Raw genomic sequence first — 24,585 nt, 5'->3', positions numbered from 1 at the left:
TTTCCTTTTAGAATCAACTCAAATCTTTTCTATATAGGTTTTTAAGTTTTCACTGTTTGTGTGGTTAAAAATATCCATTCTAAGATATTATCTTCTCTCTGCATTAAGATTCCTGCAAGGGAATGCACAGAAAGTAAAATAACCAGAATGCAATCAAGCTCTGGATCCAAATGATCCACATGTGCATCCTCTAATTTCTTTCTTTCCTACCAAAGCCAATTCTTTCTCAGCTTCAGCTGATAATTTTCTTTTTTATATGCATACATAATGCATTTTTATTATGTTTTAAATTTTATTTACCATGGATTAGACTATCTTGTTCTCACACTCCCACTGATGCCCTTCTTAGTCTCAGATGGCCCCCATTCTTTTTTTTCTTTTAAGAAATTTATTTATTTTATATACCAACCACAGACCACCCTCTCATCCTTCCTCCTGCTCCCCCTAGCCTTCCCTCCCTGACCCCATCACCTCCTCTGAAAAGGTAAGGCCTCCCATGGGGAGTCCGCAAAGCCTGGTACATTCAGTTGAGGCAGGACCAAGCCCCTCACCCCTGTATCAAAGCTGAACAAGGCATCCCACCATAGGAAATGTTCTTCAAAAAGCCCAGCTGATTATTTTCTTGGACTGTTTAAGTCCTTGTCACCTTGTAAGGTTTGAAACAAATTACTTAGTTCTTGAGTTGTTAATCCAATGTGGGTCATAGTCAGTAAATGTCTCCCAGCAACTTTTGAAAGTCATTAAGAGTCTGCAATTGATCTCTCCTGATTTGTATCTTTGGGGGTTGAATTCTTTGTAAACCTATTTTATATCCTAAGCAATTAATAGAATCCCCTCTTTGTGTGTGTGTGTGTTTTTTTTTTCCAGGAGCAATTTGTAATCCCCAACAAGGAAAAATTTTCTTATTCAAAAATTTTCTCTGAAGTATTTATATTTGAATCAGCTAGTAAGATATCATCCATATAATGGTAAATTATAGTTTGAGGAAACTGTACACAAATCATTTCCAATGGCTGTTGTACAAAATACTAGCACAGGGTGGCGCTGTTTAACATCCCTTGTGGGAGAACCTTCCATCGATATCTCTTAACAGGCTTAGAATTATTATATGTAGGCACTGTGAAAGCCTATTTTTCTCTATCCTTTTCTTGAAAAGGTGAAGAAACAGTCTTTTAAATCAATAAGTATAATACACCATCCTTTAGATAATAGAGAAGGCAGGGGAATTCTTGGCTGTCAAGAGCCATTGGCTCTTAGATCTGTTACCATTCTCCATTTTCCAGATTTCTTTTTAATAACAAACAAAGGAGAATTCCAAGGACTAGTCGATTCTTCAATATGTTGAACATGTAGCTGCTCCTGTGCCAGCTGTTCTAAGGCCTGTAATTTTCCTGATGTCAAAGGCCATTGCTCTACCCAGACAGGTTTGTCAGTTGACCATTTTAAAGGTAGGGCTGTTGGTACCTTTGATAGATCAGCAGCTGTTGTGCCCTGTTTTTGTACAACCTGAATGGTCAGGAACTGTTCTTTATAATATCTTTTAATGTGTTTCCCAGAAATATATGTTAGTTTATGGTTTGTTTCTGAGACCAGAGGAATGTTAATCTGGATATTCCATCGCTGTAACAAATCATGTTCCCGTAAATTCATTGCTGTATTAGCCACATATGGCATTGATTTTTCCTCTCTGTCCTTCTGGCCCTATACATTTGACACATCTCACTCTTTGTTTTACCTGAGATAAAGTTCCAGTCCCTAAATGCTGAACATTTACCTCCTGAAGAGGACAGTTTGGATGCCAAGATTCTGGTGCAATTATTGTTATATCTGCCCATGTGTCTACAAGACCTTCAATTACAATGTCATTTATTTGTATTTTTAGCTTTGGTCTTTGGTCATTTATAGTTTGGTCTTTGGTCATTTATAGAAGTTTGCCCAAATATTTGCTTTATGGTTTTCCCTGAAATTTTTGTTTTATCTTCTAAAGCTTTCATATCCTCCAGAGCAGTTTTTTTCCCCAACAGGCACTAAGTCCTTTAATTGCTCTAGGAAGGAGTTTGCCTCCCCCACTGTGACAGAGAATGACTGAACCAAATTTGACATGGCCTGCCAGAGCCCACCAACCGAAAGGTGTTTCCCAGTGGCAAAGGGTTGATGTGCACTCATTGGTCCAATGTTGGCCTTTGCCACACCTTCTGCATACTCCAGAAAGCAGGGACCTTCTGTTTGGATTATTCCTAGAAAAAAACATTGTTTCTAGGAAGGCCCTGTCTACTATCCCTTTTTAGGTGACCTTGTTTGCTACAATTAAAACACCTGACATTTTGATTTTTCTTCAAGCTTCTGGAAATCACCTCTCCTATCCAAGCATCATCATGGTTATGAAATTCAATATTGACTGTATCTTGGATCCATTCCTCTGTGGGTGCTAATTTCGCCTTTAAAGGCCTAATTATAATTATCTGTTTGTATTGTGAAGTAGCATTTTCAAAAACCAAAGATTCAATTATTATTTGTCTAGCTTCTGAATTTGGTATCATTCTATTTAAAGCTGAAGTCAATCTTTGTGGGGGAAAAAAATCAGTGAAGGTTTCTTTTAGGCCCTATATAACTTTAGTAAATGACTCAGTTTTCTTTCTGACTTCTTCAATTCTGTTCCAAGCATTTCTGCGGCTGCATGGCATAGAGCCAGTGTGTGGTCATCATATAGAGACTTTCTTTGTACATCAGCATAATCACCCTCTCCAAAAAGTTCATCTTGGGAAATTTCAATACTCCTATCCCTACTTCATTGTTCAATGGTCCTAGCCTAGTCTTTCCACCAGGTCCTCCACTGTAATTAAAGATCAGGTTCCAATACTGCAGTAACCAAGTCTTTCCAGTCTTGTGGGAAAATTCTGTTACTAGTTACTACAGATGTTGAACATGAGTTTAACATCTGAATCACAAAAGGTGAATGCATATCATGAGACTATCGCTTCTTTAAATCTCCTCAAATCTAGCTCTTATATAACCTTGGGGATACCTGTCATTTGGCAGTTGTTCCTGTAAGGCAACTGGACAAATTAAGGTTGGTTGTTTTATAACCTTGGGCTATTCCTCTCTAATTTTATAATGTAATGGTGAGGTTGGTTCTCCTTTAAACTCCTCTATCTTTGTCTGAATATTTCTTATATCTGTTTTAGTACGTTTTTCTAAGGCTTGTAACTTACAGTCAAAATGGCAATATTTTCTCTAGTAACTTTTTCTAAGACCTGTCTCTTGGCACTCATATCAACCAAATGTTTTAGGGATAAAACAAGAATTATCAAACCAGTAATGATTATAATTAACATTATGTAAATCACAGCTAAGTTATTATCCCCTCATTTCATTATTCCATTTTTAAACGATCAATTGTGGAATCATACAGAGACCTAACTCCCTCCATCATAATAGTGTTTCCCGTTTTTTTAATGTGAGAAAAAGAAATTTTTTTTATTTTAACTAATTTCCTCCCTTTAAGAATTCACAATTGGCCAGGTGGTGGTGGTGCACACCTTTAATCCCAGCACTCGGGAGGCAGAAGCAGGCAGATCTCTGTGAGGTCAAGGCCAGCCTGGGCTACCAAATGAGTTCCAGGAAAGGCACAAAGCTACACAGAGAAACCCTGTCTTGAAGAACCAAAAAAAGAATTCCCAGTTGTCTCACCAGATCTGCTCATGATGACAGTGAAGTGTGAGGCTGGCTGCCTCTGCACAGCACAGCTGGGAAACACAGGCAGTACATAGCCTGGCTGAGGACCGCTGCCGATGACTGAGTGTCAGCAGCCTGAGGAGGGGTCCAGGGAAAGTCCATAACCCATGGGGGAAGAGGAGCCAAGGAGCCAACTGTCTGCATGGGGGAGTGTGCAAAAGCAGCACCTGTGGCCCATGGAAAGTGAACTCACAGAGCTGCCTGAAGGCAGAGCTCGCCGGTGGTGAGGGGCTGACTCTGGTGGTATTTGGAGCCAACGTGCAGGAGGCATTTAGAATCCAGGTGACTGTGGAGACTGCTGTAGAGAGGCTGCAACAGGAAAATCCCAGACTTGCTCAGAGAGAGGGCTTGGGGAAGAAAAGGGAAAGCCAGCCAGGGGTATAGTGACTCCACTGGATGCAGTTTCTGCATGCAGCTCCGGCAGGTGCTGGTGGCTGCAACACCACAGGCAAGAGCTATTTTGTGAATTCGTGCCCAAAAGTTGGACACCAGATGATGCATAAATCTAATTAATCTTATCAATAAAAACCAGGAGTCAGATATCGGGGTAAACCTGAAAGATCAGAGATGCAGGGGAGCAGCCACCAGTGACTTCCTACCTTTTCCATTCCTCTAACCAAAAGGGCCAAGATCCTGCCTCAGCCTGCCTTACCACTTCTGTCCCTCTCTCTACAATCCTCCAAACCTCTATGGTTAGCTCCACCCTCTGACTCCAATGAAGCTTTGTCAGAACACAAACAAAATATCACACAACAAGACATACCTCCAAAAACAAAACAAAAAGAAAACCTACCTGGAAACTTTATATTATATTTGCATTATAACTTTGAAATAACTGACATTTAAGTCTATTTATTCAAGAAAAGGGCTATATAATGTCTTTCTTGTCTTATGTTTAGTTTTCAAGTCTTTATGGTAGTTTTTTATTGCTTTCATTATTAACATTTACTTAAAATGTGGGGTTTAGTGCTTCAACTTTTTAAATACTCATTTCAACCTGTTATTATAGAACTGAACTTGGGTCCTCTGCAAGTATATGTTCTTAATCACTGAGCAATCTCTCCTGTCCTGACTTAACAACAGCAAGGAAAGATCAACCAATGATCTCTTCAGAATTTATGCATGATAAAGTCAAAAAGTTTACCAAATACCCACAAAATTAAATTAAGTCTTACTAGTTAAATATTTAAAAAATAGAAAGGCAAAGAGTAATTGAAAACTAAATTGTAAGCTTCAAAATGTCTTCCCTAAGTGAACTCCACTAGATAGAAATTAAATGAAGGAACTTAGTACTGATAAATTTGAATTAACATACTTATATGGACCCATATATTCTCCCATATGTGGCTTATATAAAATTACATGTAGAAAGAAGCTTTAAATACTTTTGAGAATTTATAATATAACATCCCCATATCAAAATTCCACAATAGCAACAATTATAATATATTTCCCTTTAGAAATCTTTTTGATAATCTTTGGGTAAAGGAAGAAATTGAAAGGAAAATTATGAATGAAAATGGAATGAAAAGGAGAATCTAAGAGCTACTGTGAAGACTGTACTCGAAGGAAAACTATATGACTTTATAAGCCTGAATACTGGAAAGAAAAAAAGAAAATACCTTGGAAACTAGAAGAAAAATACAAAAGGAAAGAGGCAAAGAACATTATTAAAAGTAAAGATCTGTAATTAGCAAAGCTAAAAATAACAGAATAAACAAATGACAAGATGAAGTCAATACATCCCGTGGGTCTGAGTAGTAATGAACCTGAGTGACATGAAGGCAGTGAAGGAAGCCAAGCGTGAGAAGAGGAAAGGGGTGATGAGAATCCAAACCTACCCACGTGGCAGAACTGCAGAGGATTTGCAAGCCTCACACACACAAACCACAGCTGATCATGACATGTATATATACTGCATGTGACACTAGAAATCTGACTGCCGAACATTTGTGTTCCATTAAGAAGTCATGTCATACCACTAAATCAGCATAGTGCATAGGTGCTAATGACGTGGCAGGGTGGCCTAGCAGTTCCCTGTGACTCAGAGTCTTTCCGCCTCTTAATTCTACTTTCTCAGAGCTGTGTATTAAGAACAGGAGCTACAGTCAAGATTGACATAGTTCTGAAGCTTCTGCAAATGAAGTAACTTCCCTGGCCCCAGGTTCCTCATCTGCTGAGTGGGACTATGGAGTCTGTCAGCTAGCATGTAAAGGCAGTTCCTACATGTGGAAAGTTAATTCTGTCTATATGAAAGGCCATTTTTATTTCAAGTTTTAGACTCGGACTGCATTATCATCATCTTTCAAAGTACACTGTGCACATGCTCTAACAGTTTTGATAAAGCTGTATTGGAAGTATTAAACCACTAGGGCTTATGTACACTTCTCAGCAATGCCTAACCTATCAGTCTATCAAACCATAAGATAGGTCCTATCCTCCACTGTGTAGTAGTCATCTGAACTAGAGCACAAGTCCAAACTACCAAATATATGGTAGCAATAAGATGCTTTTAATACAAAAAAGGGGCCCCAAAGCAAAGTCTAATGCTACTCTTTTAGTATCCTTAGTTCTAAGGCTACTCTGCAACATTCTTATTCCTAATGTTACTCTGTTAGCATCCTTATTTTTAAGGTTACTCTTTCAGCATCTTTATTCCTAATGTTACTCTCTTAGTATTCTTTTTTCTAATGTTACTCTCTTAGCATCCTTATTTCTAACTTTACTCTTTCAGTATCCTTATTCCTAATGTTACTCTTAATATCCTTATTTCTAAGGTTACTCTCCAAGCATCCTTATTTCTAAGATTACTCTCTTAGCATCCTTACTGTGTGCATGAATTTTCAAATAATGAAAGCCAGCTCTCTTAATTCATTCTCTTCTCCTTTGAAAGGAAAAGTAAGTTTTGCTGGGAACAAGTGAAAGTATCTACTGAGTTTGGTCCTTTCCTCAACTCTGGCTCTGCACTACGAGCCATTCTGGTCTCAAGGCAGCGCCAAACTGCCTTCGGTTTGTGTTCTATCTCTTGGCTAGTTCCTCAATGCCTAGAAATGGAGTTGCTTTGTCCTCACTCACTCAGCAACCAGAACTCCCATTCAGTATGTGAAGCCTCAAGCCTGATGGAAGACTGGTGAGCTTAATCAAAGTAGATTTCTTTCTTGGGCCTCCTGAACGCCCAGTTCTCGTGTGCAAAGGCTGCCACTGCTATGAGCAGAGTGAAGCTCTGGAACTTTTACTTCTTTTCTCCTGAGAGGATGAAGAATCAGGGTATTTGTGGCCCAACTATAGGACAAAAGTCTCTGGTTCTTCCCAAAGCAACAGGCCCTCTTCTTTATGCAGTATATGGAGTAACTTTTGAAGTTAGGAAAGAAAATGGGCCTTACGTATTTAAAAAGGTAAATTTCAAACAGAGCAAAAAATGATGCTGACACCATCATAAGACATCTTGACACATTCGACCAAGAGTTTCACTTTCCTGTCTCTGTCTTCCTTTTCCTTTCCTTCATTTCTTATTTCAAAAGCAGAGGCTAATATTACATCACAAAATCAACCCAGTTGGCTGCTGTTCTATGCTGTTCTAAGACTATGACTTTGTGAACATTTTACATACTGATGCTCTTTCTGTGTTTGAGTTTATTCCTTAGATAAAATTCTTCTACAGAAAGGAGAAACACACACACACACACACACACACACACACACACACACACACACACACACACAAAGCAAGTCTGTGAATGAAGTGGCCTTCTGGAGGTGTCAGAGCAGTGGTCCTCAATCATTCTAATGCTATGACCATTTATAATACAGTACTGTAATTTATAATACAGTACAGTTCCTCATGTTGTGGTGACCCACAACCATAAAATTATGTTGTTGCTACTTCATAACTATAATTTTGCTACTGTTATGAATCATGACGTAAACATGTGTTTACTGATGGTCTTAGGCAACATATGTGAAAGGGGTTTTGACCCACAGGTTGAGAACAACTGTGTTAGAGTTTCTAGTAAGGTTTCCTAAACCTACCAATGAGAAATCTCTCAGTATTGACCCTTTTCAAAGCAACTTCTCAGCAAAGCAGCAGTGGAGTGAGCAGGGACTGACAGCTGAAATATAAAAGCTTATTTTCCAGTAAACTACTGAGATATCAACAGAAGGCTGAAGCCTGGGATGGTGCTACAGCCCAACTGTTGTGACGTAACTGCTACATCTAAACAGAGGAGTAGAATGAGGCTTGGGAGATGGCTCCGGGAAGCTGAGCTTAAGAGGTAGTTTCATTCTTTGCAAATCGTACTCCAGGTACAGATTCTCAAATTAACACCTTCACTTGATAGACATAGAAACCACGTTCCTGCTAACTATTCTCCCATTACTAGAGGCAGTGTCAGAGAACTCAGCTACCTTGAAACACCAGTCTGGCAGTGGCCCAGCAGTCAAAAGCTTACTTGGGCATGTAGCCCTCACACAACCAAAAAAAAAAAAAAAAAACTAACAAACAAACAAAAACAAAACCACCAACAAACTCAATCTCACATAGATCCCTGTATGAAAATATTCTTAGTAATTTCATATATTATGCACAAATCACATGTGTATCAGTCTGTAGACAGGTAAACAAAATGTGATATATTCCATACAATGGAATGTCATTCAGTAATAAAAAGGAAGAAAATATGCAGCAATATGGACGGAAGTTAAAAGTACTTCTGCTAAGTAGAAGCCAGAAGCAAAAGGTTATATATTACATAATTCTATCTACACAAAACTCTAGACAAGGTAAAGACATAGTAACAGAAAGCAGATCAGTCATGACCAGGGTCTAGGGGAGGAGCTTTGTAGAGGGGCATAGAAAAGAACTTTTGGGAGTGATGAAATGTTCTGTATTTTGACTGGGAGCAATGAAATGTTCTGTATTTTGACTAAGGTGTTACGTGTTGCTACATATTTATCAAAACATACAATCTTTAAATGAATAGAATTTATAACAGTGAATTCTAACTCTAAAAGTGTTAGGTTTTAAAGCTTGGGCCACTGAGGTAGCTCAGCACGTAGAGGCATTTGTACCCAGGCCTGATGACTTGAGCTCCATCCCCAAGTCTCACAAGGTGGCAGAAGAGAGCCAACTGAAGAACTGTCCCTCTGACAGCACCATGGCACGGGTGCATGGAGACACATGAAACTGGGGGGTGAACTGGGGAGTGGGTGGCTTCTCAAATATTTGCCCTGAAAACATTTCAAGTAATTTAACAAATGTGTTATATGTGCAATAAGCTAAAGAGTTTTATAAAAAGCTACTCTGGATACTTACCCAATCAAAATGTTAGAAAACAAAGTTTGAAACAAGTCTAGAATTCATTCCCATGTTTAAGAGTTTCTTGATGCGGGGTTGGAGAGATGGCTCAGAGGTTAAGAGCACTGGCTGCTCTTCCAGAGGTCATGAGTTCAATTCCCAGCAACCACATGGTGGCTCACAACCATCCATAAAGAGATCTGGTGCCCTCTTCTGACCTGCAAGTGTATATGCAGACAGAACACTGTACACATAATAAATAAATAAAGAGTTTCTTGATGCTAGGATTATACTGGAAACAGGATTTGGCCACTCATGAAAACAGACACTAGCATACCCATAGGCTGTGCCTCATATTTCCATTTTCTGTCCAGTGCACAACGCAATTCCCTAGTTGTGTTATATGTAATCGAACAGTTTAAAACTTTGACTGCCCTAAGTTTTTCAGGGTCATAAATATGTTTTCTTGATACTATGTAGAAGGAATAACATCACACAATTTTGAAGCAATTGTAGATAATTCAATTAGAAGTGACAAAAACAAAAAAACTCAAGAATAAAATTGAGAAAAGTAATGGCCAATGTGTCTGGAGACAGATGTTTTAGAGGCAGACAGCTCTCATTTATTAGGTTATCACAGTGGACATGGGGCTTCCTGTTTGCCAAAAAGGTAAACACACACATCCACATGCAAAACTTCCCAAGAAACTCAGCACATATTAAAATGACAATGTTTTAAAGCTGTTTAATAGTTGGACCAAACCCTCCACTCACACGTTCTATCTCATTTCTTTTGTTAACTCAGTAATACAGCCCCTCCCTGCACAGTTCCCTGTTATGACCTTGATTGTCAACTTGACGGATCTCATCATCACCACAGGAGCAAACCACTGGGCATGGCTGGAAGGGATTTTCTAGATTAGATTAACCAAAGTGGGAAAACCCGCCCTAAGTGTGGGTGGCACATCCCACGGGTTGGGACCGCAGACAGAAGTGAGCTCTGCAGCAGCATTCATGTCTCTTGTCTCCTGACTGCAATGCAGTGTGACCAACCGCCTCAAGTTCCCGTTGCCATGACTTCTCCACCGTCCTGGACTGCACCCTAGAACTAGGTGCCAAAATAAACCCTTCCTTTCTTAGGTTTTCTGTCATAGCAACACAACAAACAAATACACTCTTTGATCCTTGTAACTTGCCTACCAACTTGTTATAGCTTCTCTCATTATCTCCTGACACAATTTTATCTTCCTTCTGGCTACCACTCATTTCTCCGGTCACTTACACAGCTATACTTCTTGAGCTGTAAGCCAGTGATCTTCATCCTCCACTGTAGTGAACCAATCAATGTCAATGAAGCACGAGACCTCACCATTTGTGGGAGTAAGAACGAAAGTATCCCTCATGGGCTCAGGCATTTGAAAACTTGGTCCCCAACAGGTGGCACTGTTTGGAGTTTAGGAAGTGTGGCCTTGCTAGAAGAAGTATACCACTGAGGGTGGCCTTTGAGAGATTATAGCCTTGACCTACATCTAGTTCACCGTTTCATGCCTATGGGAAAAGATGTGGTTGCTCTGCTTCCTGTTCCTGCTGCATGCCTACAGAATGCCATGCTTATCGATCATGATGGACTCTTACCATCTAGAACAGAAAGCCAAAACAAATCATTTTCCTACAAGTTGCCTTGAGTGTGGTATTTATGACAGCAACAGAAAAGAAACACACCACTCTCGCAAACGGTTCTCCTCAGTGACTGCCATGGAATCCCATCCAGTGACTCCCTTTGGCTTCTTGTGCTTTATGCTTAGCCACACAGCTCTCTTCAGACCACTCTGACCTCTGTGGACTATTGGCTTACATGACTGCTGAGGAGCAGATGCTCTAGGGCTTGGCTTCTACTCTTCTCCATCCCTGGGTGACCTCGATACCAAATATGTGCTGCTGACTCCCAAATTCCTAACTCCAGCTGGTCTTTCATTTTTAGACTCATGTATTTGACCACTAATCTTTACATCATCTTGGATGTCTAATAAGTATCTCAAATCAATGTGTCCTAAAATGAACTTCAACCTAGTCTTTCTGCTAAAACCTATGCTTTCCTCAGTCTTTGTCTCAGTTGAGGTCAAATTATCTTTCCCCCGACTCTTCTGTCCAGTGACCACCCATCTCACTCAGAAGGCCCGCAGGCCTCTGAAGCCCTGTGCTGTGTGTGAGCTTTCACCGTTTGTATCCAGTTCCTACTTCCCAATGCCCTGCTCTGTTCCAACCACAGTGAGTGCTGTGTTCTTTGTCCTACTGCCTGTTCTTCTACCAGGGAAGCCCTGGCCCTATTTTACTGAAAATAGGCTTCCTACATCCTTGGCACATAGAGTTATCTGATATACTATAGATTTTACTTACTTATTGTCCCTTTTTCTTCTGCTAAATATAAGCATAACAATGACAGAAGTTTCCCAGTGACTTCAATAAATATATTTATGGATTAACATTCCAGTAGGCAGATACGGGTAAACCGAGCTGAGCCTCTCTGGGATACTTGTGCTTGAGAGACAGCCTAAGAGCATTTTCTCTAACAGTCTGCAGTGGGAAGAGACACAGATGAGAGGAGCTGGAGAGTGACTGTGACTAACAATCCTCCAGACCAGAAGAGAGAAGCCACTAAGGGTCTGTGTGTCTCCTGTCCCCGTCTGGGCAACCATTGTGACATGGCTCTCTGCAGGCTCTGGTGTTCTTCCCAGCTGTCCGCTGACGTGCACTGATAAGATTTCACACAATACAGTGGGAAGTTAAGGTCACAAGTGTGGTATTAGCAGCCAGTCGTGGGAGCTAACTGAAAGTATCAGGATGTGCACAGGGTTCCAGAAGGCCCACAAGTCTAAAGAGCTCAGTGAGTTTGATAGGTCCCTCTCTTCTCTATCCCCTGGATGAGGACCTTCTTAGCCATGGTATGTTTGACAATGCTAAGTATATAATGCTATTTTAAGATGGAATTATTTTCTGAAATTCTAGAATACAATCCCCTGTGCTTTGTGTATCAGTTCTCTCTGATAACAAAAGGAACCTATTAAAGATTCAGGAAAGCAGCCTCTCTATTCAGATATTATCATAGGAGCATTTGTTTCCTAATTAATTCCCAAGGATGTCTTTAAATAGAATCATTAACCTCCTTACAGCGTTTTTCATTCTCTGCTGTGCTATTTTTTTCCCTTCCTATCCATAAGACACATGGGCCCCCCCGCCAGGTAGAGAAATAGTCTCACAGAGCATTTGAATCGGGGCAGGCAGACACCTCCCTGCATGCTGTCATTGCTGCCTTACACGTGACAGTCTTGTTCGGACTCTGTCCCTTCTCCGGTGTTAGAGACCCTCCTGTCACTTCAGGTGGCCGCTGTGTGGCTTGACAGCTACCTCCTTTGCTGACCCGGCCAAGGTACACTCTGCTGTTGGGCAGCTTCCAGCTCCTAAAACCTCACCAGGCCTGCGAGGAATCCTAACGTGGCCTGTGCGCCCTCAGCTTCCTGGACTCATGGAAGTCCCTTCTTCTTGGTCTGGTCTTTATTCTGTTCATTTGGTTTCCTAACATGGCAGCGTTCAGGGAACAGCTCCTACGGGCAGAGAGCATGGCAGAGAGAGGGGATGAAGTGTCGGCATCTCTCGGGGTTCCAGGGAACCTGTGGACTAAGGGGTGCAGCTAGAAATGGGGCCTGAGAAGGTATAAGGATGCCCAGTGCCTCTCCTGGCATTCCCTCCCTCCCTCCGTTGATGGGATGAGCACAGGTGCTCTGCTCTCCCCACACACACTACCTACTCTCATTCTATCTGAGGCTTCCTGAAGCAGGCGCTTGGTACAACACTTCCTGGATTTTTTTCTCTCCCGGCAGCAAATCAGTACATATGTTTTGGCTTCATGTTATTAGTTTACTTAAGTTTATCTCTATTTACACACAGGCAGCAATGCAAACTTTCATTTACACATGAGCAGAAAGAGTTAGAACTAAACGAACCAAGAACAAAAAGAAGGCTGGACAAGAGGTCAGAGGAAAAGGCTGAAGTTCAAGAGCAGGTGATGAGACCAGAATTACACAAACGGGGGGAGACAATGAAGACAGAAGTTAAGGATCCCACCAATTAAATTATTTAACATCTCCTTAACAGTCAGCACAGAGGGAAGAAAGGTGGAAGAGAAGTGTGGACAGAGCAAGGAAGCAACAATGATTAAGTTCAGCAGCTTTAAAGGAAAGGCTGGGACACTGCTTAGAGGTAGAGTGCTTAACCAACCCCCACACCAAGATACATTCACATCCACAGAGAGCCTTAACTCCTCGGAGTGAGTAGCTAGAGCTACACTGAACTTGTGGTAAAAACTAAAGAGGCACATTAAATGTGTACAACCGCCTAGATGGAATGAAAACCAATTCTCAAACCCAAGGAACACAGCAATGTAATGACTTTAGGCTCCAACACATTTTAGAACAGGATCAGCAGGTTGAATTCAATGGAACTCTCGAATTAGCAGTGTGACATTACACCTAGACTTGCTAACTACTACAACAAGATCTTAAATATCCCAGAGACCTGTGGATATAAAGATAATCTCACTATGCCCAGTCCTCTGGTGTTACCAATTTTCCCCACTTCGATACATAAGTGGACAGATCATACTGAATTAAATCAGCCTGTACTTGAGGAACTATCTTAATCAGAAAGAGATTTAATGAAAAGCCTTACTTTGTCGAATACTCTAATTATTACAAGCTAATATTTGTCCACAGAAAAGGAATTTGTTTCAGGATTAGTCAGAGGCCAGGAGAAGCTAGAGGCACTAATTCAATAATGGAATGCCTAATTAAATGATAATGGATCCTAATTATAATGTATTGCTTTTCCCTGCACATGACTGATGGAGCACATAGCTTTTCACACAGTTCATTAAGGAAACCTAAATAAAATGCAATTACTAAAACTAAGGGAGGAAAGATAAAGAGAACTGGTAAATTTAAGTTTTCTTTTTTAAAATATGGAGAAAAGTCAAGTGTAACAGGAAGTTTAAAGATTAGAGGAAAAAAATCCTACTGGAGAAAGTATGTTCAAATGATGCATATCGAAATTATGTTTGTGTCTCCTTCCTAAACTGCATGTTGTTCTCATATGTTTACAATCCATTATGTTAAAAAGGCATTTGCTCATCAAATTCCAAGTACAATGAAGAGCCTATTAAATGCTCACTAAATCATGGTTATGATGATAACCTTAGATGCCCTGTTAGCTGAAATGGCCAAGACAGAGTCAGACATACGAGCAATCCGTGCCTGTTCAAGGTTTATAATCCAGTTGAAATACAAGATATAAACACGAGAAGAGCTATGTAATAACACAGGAAATGAATAAACAAAAGATTTCAAGAGATGTGAAGCGAATGTCATAGGAAGTAAGTGCTCTGAGTTCGAGGAGGACAGTGGAAATGTCCAACCTGTTCCAGATAAAACATGCAGGACAAGTTCTTGTGACCGAGAGGACACTAGGTCTTCAATGGCTGCAAAGAAACAAGCGTCAGGATGTAAGGGGCAAGAGAAGAAGAGGGCAGTGCAGGAGGGTAAAGTGCAGAGCCAGTCTCACGGGCATACGGGAACTCAGTTTACATAAAGATGATCACCAAGCAAGGGAATAAAACTGTTCAGTATGTAGTCCTGGGGGGAAATAAAATAAGATGCACACCAAACAAGGCATTTAAAGGACTCGAGATGAATAAAAACTTATATAGCTAACATTAACAAAAGAAACTGAAGACCAAGGAGCACTTGGAAGACTTTCTTTAAAATCAAAAATTTAAGAACATAAACAAACCATAAGGCAAAATTGTCACTATGATTATATTAAGAATTTCTGTTCAAGTCGGCATGCTGGCACAGGCCTATAACCTCAGCAGCAGGCAGGGATTGGCTTCAGAAGGGTAGGAACTCAAGGCCAGCCTGAGCTAATGGCACCCTGTCTTTAAATACACAAACTGTTCAGTAGCTACATAATACAACCATGTTTGTAGTATCTAAAACTGATTTTAAAAAAAACACACACACAGAAATTACTAGTTAGTACAAATGAACAGGCCACACAGTTACCTCCAAAGATATAAAGAGGCAGTTCAATGAGAAGAAATCTGCAAAGGGGCAGACATGCAAAAACCCTATCATATAACAAGAAACTGAAGCCACAAGTTACCATTTAAAATCTGTTCAAGTGGCTTGGACCACACAGCAAGGTAATACCAAAGGCTGGCAGGAGGGTGCAGAGGTGCCCTCAGACATATCAGTGAGAAGTCAAGAGAGGACAGTCAAGTTAGAGGAAGTACTGAGCAAGTCACACACCGCCAGCCAGTACCTCCAGACAGTTCCACTCTTGTGTGGCAGCATCCACAAGAAGTCTCAGCACTACAGGGAACTGGTGAGGGTATTCATGTGATGACGGACAGGGTGCAGGATAGAGGTTACCTGCACATCTGTCTTTAGAAGCTTCAGGAAACGGGATATGTGGAAGGGACACACCAGGGAAAGACTTACCGGAAGTCAAGGACATGGACATGTGTGTGCTAAAAACAGAATGCCATTTCAAAAGCAAGATAAAGAACGGGATAACAATCCTACTTGTGTAAGTGAAAAAATACATAGAGCCAAACATGAAGTTTACAGGAACACAAGCAAGAACAATACTCATGCAGTAGAACAGTTGGCTTATGGAAGATGAAAGAAAAGGTACAGGGAAAAGGTATATCAGGAAAACTGCAGAAGTGGCCACACTTATAACTAGTAATGGCAAAGCCCCAGAAACCAAGGACTATGGTGACCTTCGTCCCCCGGAACTGGAGTACTATTCTTAAATGACCGACAACTTGGAACAAAATCAGGTCCTTCACAGTACTACTCCTCCAATCTTTAGCCTCTTCATTCAGAGGCAGCATTTAAAGGTCACTTTTCCTATCTCAGCCATGGAACATTATGCTTTATTTTTGTTTGTTTCTGCTTTTGAGACAGGGTTTTGCCATGCTGCCCAAGCTGGCCTTTAACACCTGGGCTAGGTGAGTCCCTGGCTGAACACTACAGTTTTAGAACATACCATGGAATGAGGGAAGAAGGGACTGGCTCCTCGTGGCCAGTCAAACCTAGTCTAAGCTGGAATAATGTAAGGTGCAAACAGAAGATGATTCAGAATTCTTTGGTTTTATGTGAACCATTTAATTTGGGGTTTTTGGTCAAATGATACCTGTCAAATATTGTAAAACATAGGAATGTCTGCACTGTGACCTCTCCTCTCCCTTTAATTCTAACATATGACTATTTTATGATGGAGTCACCAAGACTCTGGGGTTTGGGAAGAACATGACTTTGTTTCCCTTCTACAAATCTGTGCCTCTCTTACAGAACTCACCATTTTTTTCTGGTGGAGACATTTCTTAGATTGGATTATGGACCCCCAGGTCAGGCTGCCTGGCCTTCTTACCCTTGACATCTTAGAACATACTCTTCATACAAATAGCTGTAAAGGAAGGACCTTTCTGTATATGGAGGACTAAGGACTAAGGGCAAAGAAAGTAACAGTGAAAACCACACACCTGCTGTTTCCTCACTATTTTACGATATCCGCAGGATCCCCAGGAGTGAGCTTGAGCCCTGACACTCAGCTTGGCTAATCTGCTGCAATACCGTCAAGGTGCAGATTCCAGCCTGCGTGACTGTAAAGGCCCTGGGAGAAGGCCAAGAATTTTAACACTGGGAGACAGGTGGTGCACGCCTTTAATCTCAGCACTTGGGAGGCAGAGCCAGGTGGATCTCTGTGAGTTTGAGGCCAGCCTGGTCTATAGAGCACCAAAACAACAGAGAAATCCTGTCTTGAAAAACAAAAGAAAACAAAAAACCAACCAACAAACAAACCAAAAAAAAACCAACAACCAGAATCTCTCCCTTTCGATTGGAAATGGAAGAAAGGGGGCTCAAGTGGTTTTCAAGGGTCTGGAGTTGGCTAAATGGAAGGACTACACAGGAAACCAGGTCCCGCCTCCCAGTTCTGCGGGCTCTTTTTATGATGCAAAGGGACTGAGTAAGGACTCCTGGATCGTACTTTGATATTCCTGATAAACACAACTTCCGAATGTTAAAATCTTAAGGATACAATTGGCCTTTATATTATTTTTAAGGTTGATAGCAAAAGTCTTTAGACACACTAGAGTTATCTTAATTTTATTACACCAATAATCTAACTGAAATTCTTTCCATTTCTGAAATACAAGCTTCAGTTACTCAAAGTTTGAGGACCAACGGTCATATTTTGAGGCAGGATCTCTGGGGCTCTCCGTTCAGCCTGTGTCCCTCCTCCACAAGCACTGGGGTTACAGGCAAGAGCCAATGATGGTCCTTTTTACAGGGGTGCTGCAGATCTGACTTGGGTTCTTATGCTTGTACAGCAAGCTCTTTACCCCCGGAGCCATCTCTCCAGACCCCCCCCCCCCCCATTTTCCTATTTAAATGAATAGACCTGCTCTCTACTAAATTGTACAGGTAGCCCCACAGGACAGACTACAGGCTCATCAAGGAGTAGAAGAGCCACAGCACCTGTGGTCTGTTGTCTCTCCGCACTGGGGTCTGTGTAGTGCTCCACTTACCACCTCAGGAAACCCACCAGTAACTCTTGGGCAGTACTGCCTTTCTCACTTCAGAAAACAGAAACACTGTGGGCAGTGTTCTAACAGTTGGTTCGGCTTGGTCCCAGGATGAATTCAAGTCCCTTTGACTTGACACTTTTCACATCTCCTTTTAGTTATAGCTTCCAATTTTCTTGCTTAGAGGAGTGTGTGTGTGTTTGGAGAGACAGACTGACAGACAGAGACAGAATGATTTGTGTTGCTCACTGGCAAAATTAGAAAAGACAGCTTGACAACACGAGGCCATCCATTAAGACTCAGAACTGAATTGCACATTTACAAAGAAAGCTAGGCGAGAACAGTCTAGTCATTCTAGGGCTATCTGTTTCAGTATACTGGGGTGAGCACACATAGATGGAGGCTCCTCCCTTTGTTGGGGTGACTGGTGATCCTCACCTAAAGTCCAAGGCCCTAGTTTCACACTAATCTGTCTTTACTCTAGAGCAGTGGTTCTCACCCTTCCTAATGCTGTGACCCTTTAATACAGCTCCTCAGGTTGTGCTGGCCCCCAACCATAAAATTATTTTCACTTCATAACTATCATTTTGCTACTATTATGAATCGTAATGTAAGTATCTGAAAGATATCTGATCTCTGACCCCCAAAGAGGCTGTAACCCACAGGTTGGGACCCGCTGCTCTAAGGGGTCTCCGAGATGTCATTCTTGACCTGATTAGTGTTTGGAATGGTCTTGAAGAAGTCACAGAACCAGCTCCCGACATGTAAGAACACACCTAAGTGAAAAGGAATACCTGAAACTGCCCAAAATGTCACAGATCTTTCTTACAGGATCCATTTCTGAATCATGAGGAAGTAACGTACTTTTAATTGCTTCTTAAAATTTACAACTCATTCAGAAATTTTACCAGATGACATTGGTCCCTAAAGGATGTCTGAGTATTTTAACTGTGTGTTTCTACATCACTTCATCCAGTGCTGACTTATTCAATATTGCTAACAGGTGGCTAACTTGACTGTTTGGCTTAATGAAGGTTTCTCAACCTTGGTGACTATCATCTTGACTGAAATAAACTAGGTTTTGAAATAGTGACTTTAATCTGATGTACTCACAGCTTTTATGTCCTAGTCACCTGAGACAATCAGTGGCAGTATTTTCAGATAGTTAGAGTAGAAAAATTCCTGGTCAAGAAAATACTCTAGCTGGGTGTGGTGGTGCACACCTTTAATCCCAGGAGACAGAGGCAGGTGGATCTTTGAGTTACAGGCCAGCCTGGTCTACAGAGTGAGTTCCAGGACAGGTGTTTTAGACAGAAACCCTGTCTAAAAAGAAGAAGGAAAGGAAATACTCTGGCCTGGGTGGAGACTGTAACATTCCATTCCAGTTGGGCCTGGTCAATCACCTACACAAGGGGTCACCTCTAGGAATGTGGACTCGCCTCTTGACAAGCTGAAGAGACAGGTGGAATAATCAGTCATTTCATGAGATTTTGTACTTTTCCTTCCCAGATTCCCTACCCAATGAAGCAGCCTGCTGGACTACAGCCATATAGCTTTCTAAATATGCCCACTTTTCTGAATTGTTGAGAAAAATGTGCTTTTTTTTTCCATTTCTCTTTTCTAAGCATGCTGTCTTAAAATTTTGTGTTTCCCCAACATTTCGGGTCTCCTCACTCTTTCCTTAAAGTCTTCCTCCCAGCCAGATGGCTTTTGTTGGTCATGCCAACATGCCTCCATGCCAGCTATTTTTTCCCTCCTTCCATTCTCTAGGCAGCTCCTGAAAACAAAACAAACACTAATAAACCTTTGTCCTGGAGTCCATTCTTAAATCCTTTTATTAATGAAACCAAGAATGCCAAAAGGGGAGGACCCCAATTCCCCTGTGTCAAGACTACCTAGAGAGCTAAGACAGTCCTTTTCTTTTTGTATCTAACTATAATATAAGCCTCTAGTCCTGGGAAACTTCACTAAGAGTTAAGGAATTCTGAATGAGATGCTATTGGCTAAAGTCGTATTTTAAAAAGTAACTAGCGTAGATCTACTTATAGCCAATAAGAAGATGGATACTCATCATCTTAAGAACAGAATAATTTCAGGGCCCTCTGGAATTATGTGAATTTTGGTAATTTTGGGGGATTTAAATAATTTAAATAATTCTTTATCAAATTAATCCCCAAACTGGAAGACAGACAAGATCAGTCTATATGGTTGCTGTGGTGGTTAAAGTCTGAGGGCTAATTCTAATCTCACTGTGTCATTATCAATGGGAACAGCCTCCTATGGATATCCTGAGGATAAGAACCACTAAAATCTACAGGTTTGGCTTAGAACAAGACACATTTTTGACACTCATCAAACTAAGATGAACTATTTTGGTAATCTGCCTTGAACTTCAGTGTACCACTTCCTGGGACATTTCCAGTGTGCGAGTATATAAAAATGGTGGTACTTCTTCAGTGAAACACAGAAGGCAGGAAGAAAGGAAGTTCCTGTTAGACATATTATATTTGAGGTGGTAAAGCAGTGTCTAAAAAAGTAATCAACACACTTATTAGAAACACAGGAAGGTCAGACGTGAGGAGACTGACTGGCCAGAAGCATGCATCTGAAAATCATTAGCAAGAAGAAGCCAGTGAGTCATGGCTGCAGGTATACTCTCAAGGAGCCACTAAGGAGACCAGCTGGGGTGGTGGTCACAGCTGTGAGGAATGGTTTTCACACAGAAAATCAGAAAAGGAAGGGAAACCATGCAGCCAGAAGGCTAACATCAGAGTACTATCTTGAGGAACATCAGTGACGAAGACATTGGCAATCATGTGGAAAGTGCAAGACCTCTAGGCCAAAGCCTTGTTAGGTGGCTCTGTCTGTCCTTTCCAGGTTTAACTGCATTACTGTGGGGATGGACTAGGGCAGCCTTAGCATCCACCAGAGCAGCTAAAGTCCCTTGCTTAGTGTTTTCAATGAACTTTCCTTTGTGGGCAATCAGTCAGAATTCAGGATGCGGGAGAGTAAAAATGGAAAGTTGCTACTGGTTACTTTTCAAAACCAAAGGAAGGTCAGTGGGGCCCTCACAGGACCACAGGGAACTGGGCTCCTTCAGTTTTTACCAGGCACTGGATTCACTCAAGGCCTTCAGTTCACTGACACTGCTACCGAATCTTTCTTTCCAAGAGCAGCTTTAGGACTGTAGGGGGGAGGAGACATACTTCACTCTCAGAATGGGTACTTGTGTTACTGATGAGGAAAATAGCTTTCAGAATTCTTTTAAATTAATTCTGCAAGCCTGAAATTGACTTACATATTTATTTTATATATTTGAACACATTTTAAGCACTAAAGCAATTTCTAAGAATAGTAGTAAGAGGGAAAAAATCTGGAGAAATGAACCAAAAACACAGCATGCGAATTAGTCTGCTTTAGAATACATCTGCATATAGTGTCCTGCAGTGGTATATTTTACAAAGGGAATTAAAGACATGAAATTAACATTTTAATGAAGCAGACAGACTATTGACGTCAGGACTACTCACTGACTGCTGCTTCTAGGTGGCCTAATAAGATGAAAAGGGAATTTATACCTTCAGCTAGTCTAAGCTAGGGCAATTTGGAGATTATCACTGAATTTAAATTAGAAAATACTGCTGTGTGCAAACATAGTAGGCTAGTAAGTAGTCTTTGCAAACCTTGGCACTATTAATGCTTAATTTAAAAAAACTAAACACACACACACACCAAATTTTTTTCTAAAGCACTGTCTTCAAACCCAGGGAAGTAAGTGCACTTTGAAAACATTATAGGCTTTATCTGCATAACTCCTCCTAATTGCGTAGAGGTCCAGGTCGGGTAAGAACTAAAAAGGGGGCACTAAGAAGTTACCTGGGCAACTTTCCACCTGCATGGACACTGCAAGGACACAGGAGCAGCTTCTCCACTGCAGCCAGAACTAAGGGGAAGAAATGTTCTTAGTACCCAAGGAAACCGAAGGCTGCAATCGGTCCCCATCTCCAGGCTCTCACTCTTTAGTTTGTCCTAAAAGAAGAGTATGACATTCTTCAAGTGGTGTGAGGCAGGGGTCGGTCAGTAAGGTGAAACCCATGGGTCACTTCTTCCTGTGTCTGCTGAGGAGCTTGTGCACTAAGGATAACTTTTTACTTTTCCTTTCAAATGATGAAATTCTCAGAATATTATGAACCATCAAGTTCAAGTTTCAACTTCAACAAATAGTTTCATAAAGACCCGCTCATGTGTTCTCATTAGCCAGTTAACACAGCTGGAAAGCTAAGCACGTGCCTGCACAGCCTAAAATATTTACTAACTGGTCCTTCACAGGAAAAGCTTGCCAGCATGGTTTCTCCTAGCCTGTCCTCTGTGAAGTCACAGCTCCACAGAGCATAGAAAAGAGTTACAGATTACTTGAAGGATTCCAGTCTGACCCTGTCCCTTTCAAGAAATGACCCTCCTGGGCACATATGCCTCCCCAGGGAGGAGAAAGGAGCCACATTCCTTCATGGACTAGGATACAGAGCTACAGTAGAGCTACAGATCAATTCTTTGTAAGGTCACTATTTAGCATTCACATTGTATAGCTAGGTAAATACTCATGGTAGAAAGTGTATAGCAATTGCATTTCTCTTCTGTCTCACTAATCTTTTTCCAGAAATTATAATTACCTCACTTTTCTCTCTGCCGAATTTTCTAGAGACCTGTCACGTGCTCATCCCCAAACCATCTGCTAAAGGTTCAAATCTCTTCCCAGGTACTCAAACATCAGCTAACGCATCAGTCTCACCTTCGTGGGGTCATTCTCCTTGGAGCCTTCCCTGCTCTACTGAAATGGGACCAGATCTGACATCTGGTGTCTGGGCTCTTCTTCTTGTCCCTCACCCTGAGGACTCCTTCCTGTAAGCGTCCTTGTTATTGTTAAGATTAGGTTTACATCCCTTACACCTTTCTTATTGTGATGTGGCTACATAGAGTATTCTGAATGCTTAAATGCTGTTCCTCTCAACTTGCTTGAGACTTTGGCTCTGTTCACTATGTTCAGAATTCTTAGCTGATCCCACTTTTCTTAGAAATGGAAGGATTTTCACTTTTTTTTTTTTTTTTTTTTTTTTTGCCAGTATTAGCTTGAGCAATGTAATGCCACCCCAATGTGTGTTTTTCTAGAGCTTCTTTCTTCTCCTTTGCAGAAAGAAGCTTTGAGTTTTGCTGTTAGAGCTCTAGTACCGGATGGACACTGCACTTTCTTATCAACATCCTTCCTTGGATCGTGCCTCTACCTAGAAACTTTTACCCTTAATTCTCGAACAGTTTCTTTGATACTTTATTACCTGTGGCAAAGTGCAAAGATTGCAGTACTCAGAGCCTGTTTTAAGTATTTACTCTGGACCAGGACTGTTTCCTACATAAGTTTCCTCAGTATTTCGCGTTGTATATTAATGCTAACTTTCTTGTGTATTATTTGTTTCACGGAATGGAAGGTCTTGATTCTCCTTTATAGATAAAATGGTAAAAATCTGCCATCCAGATGAGGCGGGACATGCCCCGTCTGAAAATCAGATCGTCTGCCTGATGCAGCCTAGACTTGGTGACTCCCATCGCCCTCGCTGAGCCTAGGGTAAAGCTCTAGGTAGTGGGTAAGTCCATCACCTCTCTGGTGCACACGGGAGCTACCTATTTTGTTTTCACCTCTCACTCGGGTCCCCAAATTCCCTCGCCAATTTCTGTCATGGGGATGGACAGGACCCCCTTACTTTCCACTTAAGACCCTGTTACTTGCAGGGCGATTCTTCTCACACACTTCTAGCCATACCTGCTTGCCCTGTACCTCTACTTGGTTGTGATAGTCTCAGCCACTTTGGGGCCGCCCCCACAACCTCTCCTGATTCCCACCTTCTTCTCCCCTTAATAGTCTCACAGGTTCCTACCCCAGACTGTCCTGTCCCTACCCTTCCTTATCCAGTGGACCCCCAAGTATAGGTATCTCCACCCTGATGGCTGCTACTCACAATCAGCCAGTCCTACGCCTTAAGGAGCCCTCTTCCTTCCCAGATCCCAGTTTCCTATTTCTGAAACCCATCACTGAGGCCTCAAGCCCATTATCACCTGCCTTTTATTTCAGGGACTTTAATTCCTATCCACTTGCCCTGCAACACCCCCATTCTTCCTGTGCGTAAGCCTTCTGGTGCTTACCGTTTAGTACAAGACCTCCGCCTCATTAATGAGGCAGTTATTCCAACACACCGGTGGTTAACAACTCATACAACCTCCTTTCTAACACTCCCCCCACCCCACCCCACACACACACATACACACAACTTCCCATTTTACTGTCCTGGACCTAAAAGATGCTTTTCGTTTTAACTGTCCCCCTGCACCCTGACTCATAACTCCTCTTTGCCCTCACCTGGAGGACCCTGAAACGGGACCTCCAAGCAGCTTACATAGACTGTACTCCCTTAGGGTTTCTGAGACAGCCTTCATTTCTTTGGCCAAGCCTTGGCTCAGAATCTTTCTACCTTTGACCCTGGTCCTAGCACACTCCTCCAATAAGGAATCAGTCATTTCAAGACACCAAACAAACTATCTGAAGGATAATCTGTATTATGCTCCACTCCGTGTGTAAATATCCCTGCCTCTCCATTAATGCAGACGCTTGGCTTCAGAACCAGGGCCAACATTTACCTAATGAAAAGATCTCCACGGGGGCTGTCTCGTTCTCCTTGGGCCATGAAAAAGATCAATCCTTTATGTAAAGATCATTATCGAAGTGTGTATCAGAAGAGACTGAGTGATGAAGCTAAGATTTTAGAATCCTTAATCATCCAAACACCACAGGGTCTCGTGCCTTCCTGAAGCCAGTGACAACAGCCTGTGCCTCGCTGTGGAGTGTGGAGGTGAAGAGTCTCTGAAT

The 24,585-nt window shown here is 41.5% G+C and overlaps 1 protein-coding gene across 3 annotated transcripts in view; it reads right to left on the bottom strand.

Moving 5' to 3' along the window:
* The window catches only part of Lclat1 (lysocardiolipin acyltransferase 1), a 129,179-nt gene that overhangs the window by 12,167 nt on the left and 92,427 nt on the right, over positions 1-24,585 (bottom strand). The window lies entirely within an intron of this gene.

This window comes from Peromyscus californicus, unplaced genomic scaffold (genome assembly GCF_007827085.1).
Source record: "Peromyscus californicus insignis strain IS unplaced genomic scaffold, ASM782708v3 Scaffold_1__1_contigs__length_55948999, whole genome shotgun sequence".
In the NCBI taxonomy this organism is placed as follows: Eukaryota; Metazoa; Chordata; class Mammalia; order Rodentia; family Cricetidae; genus Peromyscus; species Peromyscus californicus.
The sequence above is the reverse complement of the archived record's forward strand: the minus strand, read 5'-3'. Positions and strand labels throughout refer to the sequence as shown.